Source organism: Podarcis melisellensis (genome assembly GCF_964234715.1).
Source record: "Podarcis melisellensis genome assembly, chromosome: 6".
NCBI classification, from domain to species: domain Eukaryota; kingdom Metazoa; phylum Chordata; class Lepidosauria; order Squamata; family Lacertidae; genus Podarcis; species Podarcis melisellensis.
The window spans coordinates 67171153-67182822 of record NC_138538.1 but is presented as its reverse complement, the minus strand read 5'-3'; the positions used below and the strand labels follow the sequence as shown (position 1 = coordinate 67182822).

General features: G+C 42.2%; 1 protein-coding gene across 18 annotated transcripts in view; it reads right to left on the bottom strand.

Moving 5' to 3' along the window:
- ADGRL2 (adhesion G protein-coupled receptor L2) overlaps positions 1-11670 on the bottom strand; it is a 244508-nt gene that overhangs the window by 153630 nt on the left and 79208 nt on the right. The gene's annotated exons all lie outside the window — the stretch shown is intronic.

Below are 11670 nucleotides of genomic sequence, written 5' to 3'. Positions count from 1 at the left end.
AGCAGCTCCTGCCCCCCTATGACCAGCAGCAGTGCCAAATCCAAAATATGTCTTCTGCAGAGACATGGTTTCTGGGAGCCAAAAACAATCCATCAAAGTCTTGATGGAAACCGTTTGCCATTGGCAGCATTAAGGCAAGCTGCTGCTTTTAAGCCTCGGGTCTTAATTGCACTCAGGCCATGCCAGCATATTACTGGCAGGTAAGCCTGAAAAGAGCATCCCTGAGAATGTGCAGAATATCCCCTTCTCTATAGCCAATTAATTGTAAGACAAACACATTAACATTTGGGATTAGAGTGAAGGACTTTCATGCCGGTTTGAGCCTCAGACCTTAGAAATTAACCAAGGAACCCCTGAACAAAATGAGATTCTTCTTTCCTACAACAGGAGTGCACTGCACACACATTAGTGCAGAAGGTTTTTGTCCAAGTGAGCCATGCTGGAAAAGGGCGAAACTGATGTGCTTCCATTTGCTTTCCCTTCACTGAGAAGCAAACAGCTTTCTACAGCACAGAGGGAGGCAGAGCACTAGACATCTTTCGGAACTTTAATCTCCCTTTCAAAACATCTACTGCTAAGCCTACAAAAGCAACCTCCCAAATGCAAACAACTAAGTCTGCAAAGTAGTCCGCAGACAAAACAGCTCTGGTGGCCCTTGTTTTGCTCGCTGCCATGCCAAAGAACAGCAGAGTCAAACTAGCAATGTGAGCTCCAGAGTTTCTCTTAAAAAAAGAACCCTGCAAGCAGCCAGAGGAGGGAAATAAAAATAATTCTTCTGCCAAATCCACCACGCTGCTGCTGCTGGTGTCCCCAAGTCAGCCACATGCAACAGTTCTATCATTAGAAATTAAGACTACTATACTTCCAGTGGACATGGCCACTTTGGCAATTGCTAACTCGTTTCAAGATTTTCAAAGGAAAGGGGAGAATGTCATGAAGACAGAATAAAGCTCCCCCCTCGTTTTTTGGACTATCCCAGTGCAAGGGACCTATGGACTATTCCAAGTTGGGGGGGGGAGACCTATTTATCAAAAAGAAGAAGAAAGAAAAAGAAATCCACAACCCATTCCATTCCTAACCACGTTATTCAGAAGTACATTTTGCTGTAATTTAAGTATGCTTAGGATTGCGGCCATCAGCTGCTTAATAGCGATCGTTCCATTGTCAGTCATAACATCTCCTGCACTTAACCCATCCTTCACTTTATTGGTGCGAAACGGTGTGTTTCTCTTGCACTTTTAATGCCTGATTGTTGCATGTGTGCATGCTAGGCACACAGAATCTACGATTCTGATTTATTTATTGTTTAGTATTGAAGCATAATCATTATTCTTCATGCATCAATAAATTTGGGGTTTAAAAGGGGGGGTGAGAGAGCTGATCATGCGTGTGCAACTCTATCATTTTGAACAAGGCTGTAATAAAGGAGGAGACAAAGAGTCTCCTCTCTCAAATCCCTGCCGGCGGATGCTCGACTCTGATCTATAACCCCCTACAAGTTAAATCTACAAGTTATTATGAATTTTCACCATCAACCTACCCTGTCTAGCCCTGAAACGGACCACCACTGGAAGAGAGGGTTGCTTCCAGAGAAAGCTCCCATCTGCTGAGGCTAGACCAGAAGCCAGTCATGTCACCTGTTCAGTCCAAGGAGATGTAGTAGATCAAACCAGGATTTTTATAGTAACAGGTACCAAAAAAAAAAAAAAATCAAATCAGGGTTCTGGTCTGGCAGCAGAGGGGAAGGGCTGTAGCTCAGCAGCTTCCAATGTTCCTGTGACTACACTGCAGGGCGTTGGACTAGATGACCCTCAGAATCCCTTCCAATTCTATGATTCTATACTGACCCTCTGCTCATCACACAGACAATTGCTATGCTGGACTTGGGAGTTCTTCCTTCCCTGTAACATGCAAATGCCGCCAACAAGTTCTGGACTAGCACAAGGCCAAAAAGATTCATATCATGACACAAAGGATGTTTCAGTACAGGGCAGCCACTAAGGCATTTTCAGTGGCAAAGGGGAAGAAGTTCAGTGCAGACAAACAAAGCATAGTTCTCTCCCTGGCAGAAGCCCAAGCACCTAGAAGGAAAAAATAGATCCGTCACCAGTTAATCTAGTGGCGGCACATCAGCTGCAGCAGGAGTTTCCTGAAGCTGACACAAAGAAATAGTCATGTTACATCGCAGAGTCTTTCACCCAGAGCGGGGAGAGCTTTCTATGCTGAAAAATCTATAGAGGCTGCAAAGAAATGGTCTGCCATGTATAGCTGAAAGAATGATGCTTTTCCCTCCTTTTGGTGAGATGGGGGGCGGGGGAGAGGAAAGGGGAGTTTATTCCCCAGTTAGGTAAACCAGTCAAGCCATTCAGTTAAGAATGGTGGACTGACCTGGGCTCAGGCACAGGTGCACAAACACGGAAGGACAGAAAAGTCAGATTAACTCTTTATTCATCGCAACCCGGTAGAGTAATTGCCGAAAACATTTCACACACTTCGCAGACAGTACAGTGCGAATTGACCTAGCCATTAGAATAATTTGAGCGCATGGCTGAGGCACATTAATGACTGCAAGGGAAATTAAGCCAGTCTTTTGATTACTCCCAAACCATTCAGAGGATTTTTAGATTTGCTGAGATTTGATTTTAACGGGTTTTTTCGATTTCCTGAACATAATGCTTAGACGGACTACTTAGCTGCACACATCAATATGAAGGAGGGGCAGAGGAATAGAGGGTCTTCGTGTTGTACAGTTGACAGGCCTGTGTGCTCTGTCAAATGTCACCTCGCTGGGTTGCGGTTTATAGGAAGGCAGAAAGGAAGGAAAGACTTGGAACACAAGAGGAGTTTCAATACCAGTTTACTTGGGAGAGGTGAGGGCAACAGCTGACGAGACAGAGAAAACAACAGGCTTCTCCCTGACCATAGATTCCATTGAGGTGTTTGGCATGACTTGAAAGTAGCTTGAGGATGTGGCTGGGACAATACAGAAGTAGGTGCAGCAGCAACAGCTGTCGGCTGACGGACAGAGCAAGCCAATATGTCTGTGTCAAAGAAAGTATTCAGTATGTGGAAGCTGGCAGCAAAGAATATCTTGATTCCTGCCTATTGTACGGAAAGGCAAACCTGTAAGTCAGCAGTGGGGGCTTTATCGGATTACCTGTCCCTTGTGTTAGCACCAAATAAATTAGTACATAAGCATCTGTATCAAAATCAAAAGATTTGGGGTAAAATTAGTAGTGTAGATCTTTGTATTATTTATTTGATTACTTGAATCTATCTACACACACACACACACACACACTCTACTCTCAACAGCAAATATTAATGTACACCTTGGTTCCTGATCTTTCCCCCAAATAACCATCTAGTGCATTACAAACAACACCTCGCCCCCTTCTTAATCAATAGTATAAACAAACAAAATAATGCATCTTCAGCACCATAGCGCAAAACTACTTGACATGTGATAGTGGTGAGGATGAGGTACCAACCTGGAGCCAGAGCACACTTGTGTTTGAAGATGCTGCTGACAGCCCTGTCTTTCAGACCCAATAATTGCTGTAGATAAGGAGGCAGAGTAACTCAACAACAACAACACAACCCAAAACAGACAAACACCAGCAGGAAAAGCCATATTAGGTTACCTCTCAGCAAGCAGCAAATGTAGTTCATAGTAAGTGGCTTTTCTTTGCAAATAGCTCATTTCCCTTCAGACCTTTTCTTCATGTGTTTTTTTTAAAAAATAAAATAAAAATAAAAGGCACTAGTCCATCATGATAATGGGGAAGGGAGACAGTCTCTAGAGTCAAAAGGCAGATCGGATTTCAGAGTGCAACCAAAGCTGCCTGGAAAACTTCCCTGGAAACTTAAATCCTTCTCTCTGGGAAATAGCATGGTCTCCTTCAGAAACATCCTGCCTTGGACAGCAAAAAGGGTGTTTAAGGAGCTTTTTTGTGCATGCATTACTTAAAGACAAAAATATTAGTTAGGTATAGGAGCAACCAACTTTCAGTCTTTTGTAGACAATAGGTAGCACAAGAGAAGCTAATTCTTTGATCTTCAATGCCCTGATTTACAATACTTTAAAGGTTTTCTGTTTACTAGGGAAGGAAAAAAAACCACCCGTTACACATTATGTCTAGGAAATTTGGAAAGACAATTAAAACCTAATCTCAGCAAAGCAAGATGGCACCCACCAAACACATCTCAAAATCTCGATGATGCCATTTTCATATCTCTGTTGCATCCTGACAACATTGGCCATATATTAATGTGTAATGGAAAGAAGAAACTAAGATTAGGAAGTACAGGAGGAGATGTTCGCACACTCTTTCACCAGGTTGGAATTACTATCTTTGCTGTTCTCTGTAGGTCAGACAATGGAACACAACTAGGTCAAGACATCATCCTTCCTAATCTTTTCACAAAAGAAGGCCAAGAAGTGGTAAAGTGACCCAGTTGTCATCTTTTCTTCAAAGTTCTGAAAGATACCCCTTCTTTCCCTTTTTAATCACTGACAAACACAACCAACCATAATTTAATTTATAATGATTAGTATCAAAGACAATCCAACTGAATCAATAGGGGAAACCTGGCTTTATATCATAAGCATATTCTGTGTCCATCCAGCACAGTACCATAAATCTTGCACTACCATGCACAAACCGGTTGTAGCTGCTATTCTCTTCCCCAGTAGCAATGGGAAGAAATAAACCATCAATCCTGGTCCCATCCAGGGATCATGCTTGTTTCACTCCCAACACAGTACAATCCATAGCCAATATTGGGTTACTCACGGTGCTTTTCACATGCAGGGAGTTCTTGATATTGGAAAGAACATAAGCATTCTTCCACTTACATTTTGAAGTGGTACAGTCTGACATGACATGTATCACATCCAAGTAGTCTGAAGTATTGAGACTCTTTTAGATGGTAAATAATCAGTATGTAACTTTCTTCTTCCATAAGGACAAAATAAATGGCCAAAGCAGCTACAAAGAGACTGTTGTTCCATTAAAAACACTGCAGTGCTCAAGACCACCCTGGATGAAGGAGGGCGTCTTATCTCTAGGTCTGTACTCCACAGTTTCCATTAATTAATGCCTTGAATTTTGGATTTCTAACACAAAACATTACCATCTGAGTTAAACAGAAGGAATGCAGTATCAGGAAAGGGAATAGCACAGCGAGTAGGAGACCTGACCAAGGTGACCCAGTGTTACACTAAGAAAGTCATTTTTATACACTCAGCTGCTGCGTGCTCTGAAGTGATACATCAATGCTTTAGCGAAGCCTGAAACAGTATGGGATAAATATACATGTACCCTGAATCTAAGCCAAACGAGAGATCACAAAGCTCAAGTCCCACCGGACTGGATCCTGTGTTAATCACTACAACGGAGTTTACTCACAAAGGAGAATCTACCTGCGTGACAAGCAAAACACTCTACAAAAACCATTTCAGCTTTGCAATTTATCCTTTCCATCCGCAGCGGCACAGTGGTCTACCTCAATCATTCGCCAGGAAAATAAATGGGATTTGGGGGGCGGTGAGCAGAAAGGGAGGGGAGGGAGGGAGATAGAAAAGGAAACTATTTTTATTGCCCATCATCATTCCGATAGAGCTAAGCCTCCTTCATTTCCCACCCGTTATATGCTTTGTACATTTCCGCTTTTCAGACAGGCTAGTTCTACCCCTTCTTGTTAATGCAGGACGATGTTTCGATACTCTGGGGATTTATCATTCACTAAGCCAACAAAGTAAACGTTTGCTAGTGCTAATAAGAAAGGTAGATTTTTAAAAAGAGGGTGTGGGGGAGTGTGTGTGTGTGTGTGTGTGTACACACACAGACATATATAGATATATATATATCTTCCTTTGAGCTAACAGCTTGCCCTCTTGATGACTCCCCCTGTTCTGGGGGTGGGGTAGAGAGGGTGGGGGAGAGAGAGGAGTCTGCAAGTCAATTACAACTATTATCAGCTGTAATATCTTAGAGTCATGCTGAGCATGTTAAATATGCTGATCACTCTGTGGACACCAGAGGCACAATCTGAAGCTGTTTACCATTCCTTTCATTAAACACTCTTGGCCCGTGCGAAAACTGCAAAACAAATAGGTCTTATTTTCAATCTTTACGTAGGCTAGATTTTTATGAACATCAAAAAACAAAACAAACAAACAAACAAGAAAATAATGAAGAGCTATAAAGTATGCATGTGCCAAAGACAGACCATGTTGCAATTTGAAAGAGTTCAATAGCTTCTCCAACTTCTCGTGGAACAGAAAATCTACCAGTCTATACTGGTCCATGGAAAGTGGTCCCACTGAAACAAGAGTCACATCGGCTTCCACAAAATCGACCAGTTTCAATCCCTTTCCACTGGGGATAAGACCCACCCTGCAGGGTTGCTTTGCAGGCATCAACAACTACTACAGTGGTACCTCGGGTTACATACACTTCAGGTTACATACGCTTACCCAGAAATATTACCTCAGATTAAGAACTTTGCTTCAGGATGAGAACAGAAATTGTGCTCCAGTGGCGTGGCGGCAGCAGGAGGCCCCATTAGGTTAAGATTGCTTCAGGTTAAGAACAGTTTCAGGTTAAGAACAGACCTCCGGAATGAATTAAGTTCTTAACCAGAGGTACCACTGTATAGCAAAGCACTTTGTACTGTATATTTTTTTAAAGCTCATTATAATAATCAATTCACCTCACCTAAAAAAAGGGAAGATCAAACCATAAGCTGAAAAACTGGTCATTCCAAAACTTTAGGAAGAGAAATCAGCTCTTTCATTTACTGTCAGTGCTGATAAGGATTTCCAGCAATCTATTTTTAACAAGATTGCTGCATTCGCTTGGTTAACTTCATTTGCCATCCAGGTGTAGTTATGTGTGTGTTGTTTTTCTTCATGCAAGTCAGAACATTTGTTTGAAGCAGAAGTAGGCAAACATCATGGGTCTGTGACCAGACATGTAGCTCTGGAATGGATGTGTTACGTGAAGCTTCATATAGTTCACTGTGAGGAGCGTAACATACTTGATATGCATTATGACCTTTCTTTTCTTGGCATGAGAAAAACAGGAGGGGGGCGGGGAAGAGAATGAATTTCAAATAAAAAGGAGGTTCACCCATGCCACTCACAGCTGACATCCCAATCTAAATAGCGTCATCAGCCCAGGGCCCAACATCCACCTGACAAAATAAAACCAAGTCTTGTGACTTGGCAACAAATCAGCTTTGTGGGTTATACATACTTCATTGTTTGTTTAACCATCTTGAATAATTGGGTTAAATAAAGCCTTGACTTCCAGGGCTTGCGCGTTGCAACAGTATTTCAAATGGGCCCGGTGCCAACCTCGCTGCAATTGAATCCTCCCCACACCCTTCTGAATGTTAGGGGCTACCTGAGCCATGCACAAAACACTTACTTAAATTTGGTATGCTCTTTTCCCCTCCCTTCTTTTAAACAATAAATGAAACTAAAACTTGAAACACAACACCTCATATTGGACAGAAAGAGTAACACCATGGATTTATAACACCATTGCATCCTAAAGCATTTTTTGGTCTGCATGAGCTACTTTTTCTTCTTCTTTAAAAAACAACCCCTATTTCTATCATAACCTACAAATAAACTATTTAACTTCTATAAGATCTACATACACACCATTCAACTAGACATCTCCTCTGTTCTGCCCCAGTGCTGATGCTCTCCAAAGCCCTCTGTCAATGACTATGGAAGTGTGACAGATACAACACACACTGTTTTCCTCCAGGACAGAAACAGCTATTATAAATTCTGAAGCCATCCATGGTGTGGGGAGGGGTTGGGGGGTTGAGACTGTTCTTAACACAGTGGTAGACAACCAGTAACCTTGTGTCCGTATCTGACCCAAAGATGGTTACTAGTTAGCCTATTTCTTACATAAACCCTTTTAGTGGCTAAAATGAATCACAGAGCCCTTGTCATACTCTTCCCAGGTCCTGTGGGACGGAAGTGACTGCTAGAGTTAAACAGATTACGCCACCATGCTGCCTGAAAATCCCATGCTCTCCCCTACATTTCCTAAGGAAAAACAGTGCGCTGTTTCTGTCCTTTCGGTTTCAGCTAGTTGACAAACTTTAGATAAGTTGAGAGACTCAAGTAAGTAAGGGTTATGATAAATTACAGTTTTCTCAACAGAGAAATCTTCAATCACGTTATGCAAACATTATGTTACTTTGATCACTTCCCTACAATGTTGGCCTGACACGCTAAAGGTTCCCCAACATGGTGCTACAGGTAACAGTGCGCTCACAGAAACCTGGTAGTGTACCTGCCAGGCTTTTGAGTCCTCTGTGCAGTGGATTATAAACTATAGTACTCTCCCAAGTACTGCCCACATTGTGTGCTTCGGCTCTCTACTGTTCCATAGAAACAGTTTCATTTTCATAGAATGCAGCTATCCCACATGGGGATAGAACCTGCAACCTTGTGGGTGTTATCAGCACCATGCTCTGACCAACTGACCTATCCAGGCTGAGCTTGGTTGCAACTGGCCAGCAGACTCGGATAAGTGTTCTCTCTGATAGCGTCTGATTAGAAGCGAGAGAACAATTCTAATTGGATGTTACAAGAAAATTCTAACTGGATGCCTGGAGCAGGAAATAGACGCTGAAGAGACGAGATACCAAAGGGATGGCTGCAAATTAGGCCTTGGTGCAAGAAGGAAAGGTCCATAATAGGGTAAGAAACAAAGGAAGCAGCCTAGGTTGGGGTGCAACTGAGAGAAAAGAGGGCTGAGCAGGAAGGAAACAGAGTGTAAATGCATCAAAGCTCTTGTTTCTACCCAATCATAATGCTCAAAAGTGAAGGGCCCAGAACATTTTCTCAGAATTCCTTATCTGCCCATGGGTTAAAATTAATAATTAACAACAACAACGTTAGGAAGCTACACTACGCTACAGTCACAATCAGAAGCTTTCTCCACCATGGTAACCCTGCCAAACAAGCTGTGGCAAGTGGTGAATAAGGTGTGATGTGAGAGAAGCTAGTTAACAGTGGGCCTCAGTTTAACCTAGGAAACACATCCCTTCCAGTCAAACCTGAACATTGGCCAAACTTCCTGGGTTGGAAGGCAGCTGAAGTCAGAATTTCTGGAGGCCGCAGGTTCCCTATCACTGGTCTAAGCATAGTTTAGAGGTATGAAAGTTTACAAAATATAACACACTATGAGGGCTTTCATTCAATATGGAAAGCTTTCCATAGAGATGCTTTAACTTTGCCTTCTGTTACATATCTGAACAATAAACCGTATTTTGAGTATACTGTTGATGGCCCAACGGGGAGGTGAGTTGCAGGCAGCTGTGGAACTGTCTGCTCTTTGCACTGTATTCAGAGTATATAGCCTGCTTGTTTCCTCAGCAGACTAACATCTGTAGATACGCATTCAGGTTTTGCAGTGCTTTTTCTCTCTATTGGCAGCAAAGCTATTTTGAAACAACGAACGTCAACTTTGGAAAATGTATTAAGGAATGCACATTCAAGTCCAGACAACCTTGGGAGGGTAGATCTGCAGTAACTAAGAGCGGTGACAGCAAATATGTTAAGGAAGAGAAGGAGTGCTTCTCTAGTCAATGTGGATAAACATGCATTTGCATTATCGATAATTTACTCTGCAATCCTGATTCTTCTAGAAAGAACATAGCTTCAGAGCTAATATTTGTGATATCCTGGTCTAATCACTGTGCAGCGAAATATGAAACAAAATCAATGGTAGCTCATAAGATGTAATCTTGCTACTCTATTTGGCTCACTGTGCTGAATTTCTAGCTCATAAATCATTGTTACTAGCCATTCAGTGAATCAATATTCAGATTCCCTCTTGGTCTATACATACAACCACTAAATGAAATAATAATGACCCAAGATCTGTCATATATTAGCTCATCAATACCACCAACAGAGATTCCTTGGCAACAATGAGGTAACTGGAGATAAAACACATCTGATGAACATGCAAGCAATTATGAAAAATCTGTAACTATAGCAAGAGAAAAACGCACCACACAGAACCACACATGTTCATAACCACAGTCCTGAAACCACTTACCCACTTGACGTTTGTGAGACAATTCCTGAACAACAGAGTAACTCATGAGTAAGTAGTTTAGGAGCTAATAAGATCATGACCTCAGGCAATGTTTTATCATGGTGATGTAGTAATTCACATTTTAAAGAAAGCCAGCTTTTATGACAACAGTGATACTAAATATATTTAATTAGACTGTAAACACACGATCGTTAAATGCTATCTTCTGTCTCATTCTGAATCCCCCTCCTCTCTTCTTTATCCTCTCTTTGTCTTTTAAAAGCACCATTAGTACATCTGTAAAGAGAATTCCTCAACTCCTTACTCTCATTCCGATAGCCCCAAAGCCCCAGTGGAGCAAAGATTAGTCCCATTAAAAACCAACAACAAAAAAATAAAATAAACTATTAGAGTGCTTTCCGTGAAGCCTTATTCCCCAAATGCTTTACAGACCATTTAATTATCTCAAGGTAGTGGAACGCCTCTCTGCAGACGAACATGAAAGCTACTGCTCTCTCTCTCTCTCTCTCGCTCTCTCCAGTATCCCACATGTGGGCCGTGGTGCTATTTTAATCTCTAATGGTAATAATATCTGAAAGAGCTAGCAAGAGAAATATGTTGGCTGGAATGCACTACTTAGCTTACCAAAAGAAAGGGGGGGGCGGGAATCAATAGCATGGGATCTTTAAATTACCACCAAAACAAAGCAAGAGAATCCATAGGGGGAAATCTGACTTGTGGAAGGAAGCTACACAAAACTATAAGCCAGCCCTTCACCTAACCCCACTATGCCTATCATCAGCAGAAAAAAGGAAGAAAAAAAGGGGGGGAGAGAACCAGTGCCTGCTGCCAGTCACTGACATAAAGCGATTTTCCAGACATGCCACTTTACGCAGCAGGGGAGCAGAACATTTAGGAGGCTTTATAATAATTATGTTTTAAAATGGGAGGGGTGGAAGAGAGAGAGAGTCTCTCTTTCTCCTTGCTTTATATCCAGTTTGCTCCCACTCTCCTTCTAGGCCATTAAAAGATTTCACTTCGCAAACAACTAGGTTATAAAGCTGCACATTTAAGGAGCCCCCAAACGAGGAAACAGCGAGTGTTGGGGAGAGGTGTTTGTTTTTGTTTTTTAAAGAAGTACAGGCTTACAATTTAGCCACGGAGCTGAGGCAAGTAGCAACTGCCCACAGCAGCAGAGGCAGCAGCACCACTACCAGGTGTAGGTAGACAGGGTGACAGACAGGGGTCTCTTGAGAGAACAGCACCTGAGCATGGCTGTGTGGCTTTGCAGGCTAGCTTCCATGACCTCAAGGTAAAAGCAAGAGAAACCAAGGGCTTTTAAATGGCATGTTTGTTTGTTTATCTTTGTTTCCTGACTTTCCACCAAGCCATGCTTAAAAGCTTTCTGAATCGGACAATGTGGCATCCCCCTTCTTGCTCCCAGTATGCAGTCTCCAAAAGCGACCACTAAAGGAAATGAAGAAATGAACCTCAGTTCAAGGTACTCCTGAAGCTTCCACCATAGAACATGCTTCTGCCACACTTCGTATCCATTTATTGCATATTTGTTTGTTAATATGCTCTCTTCTCA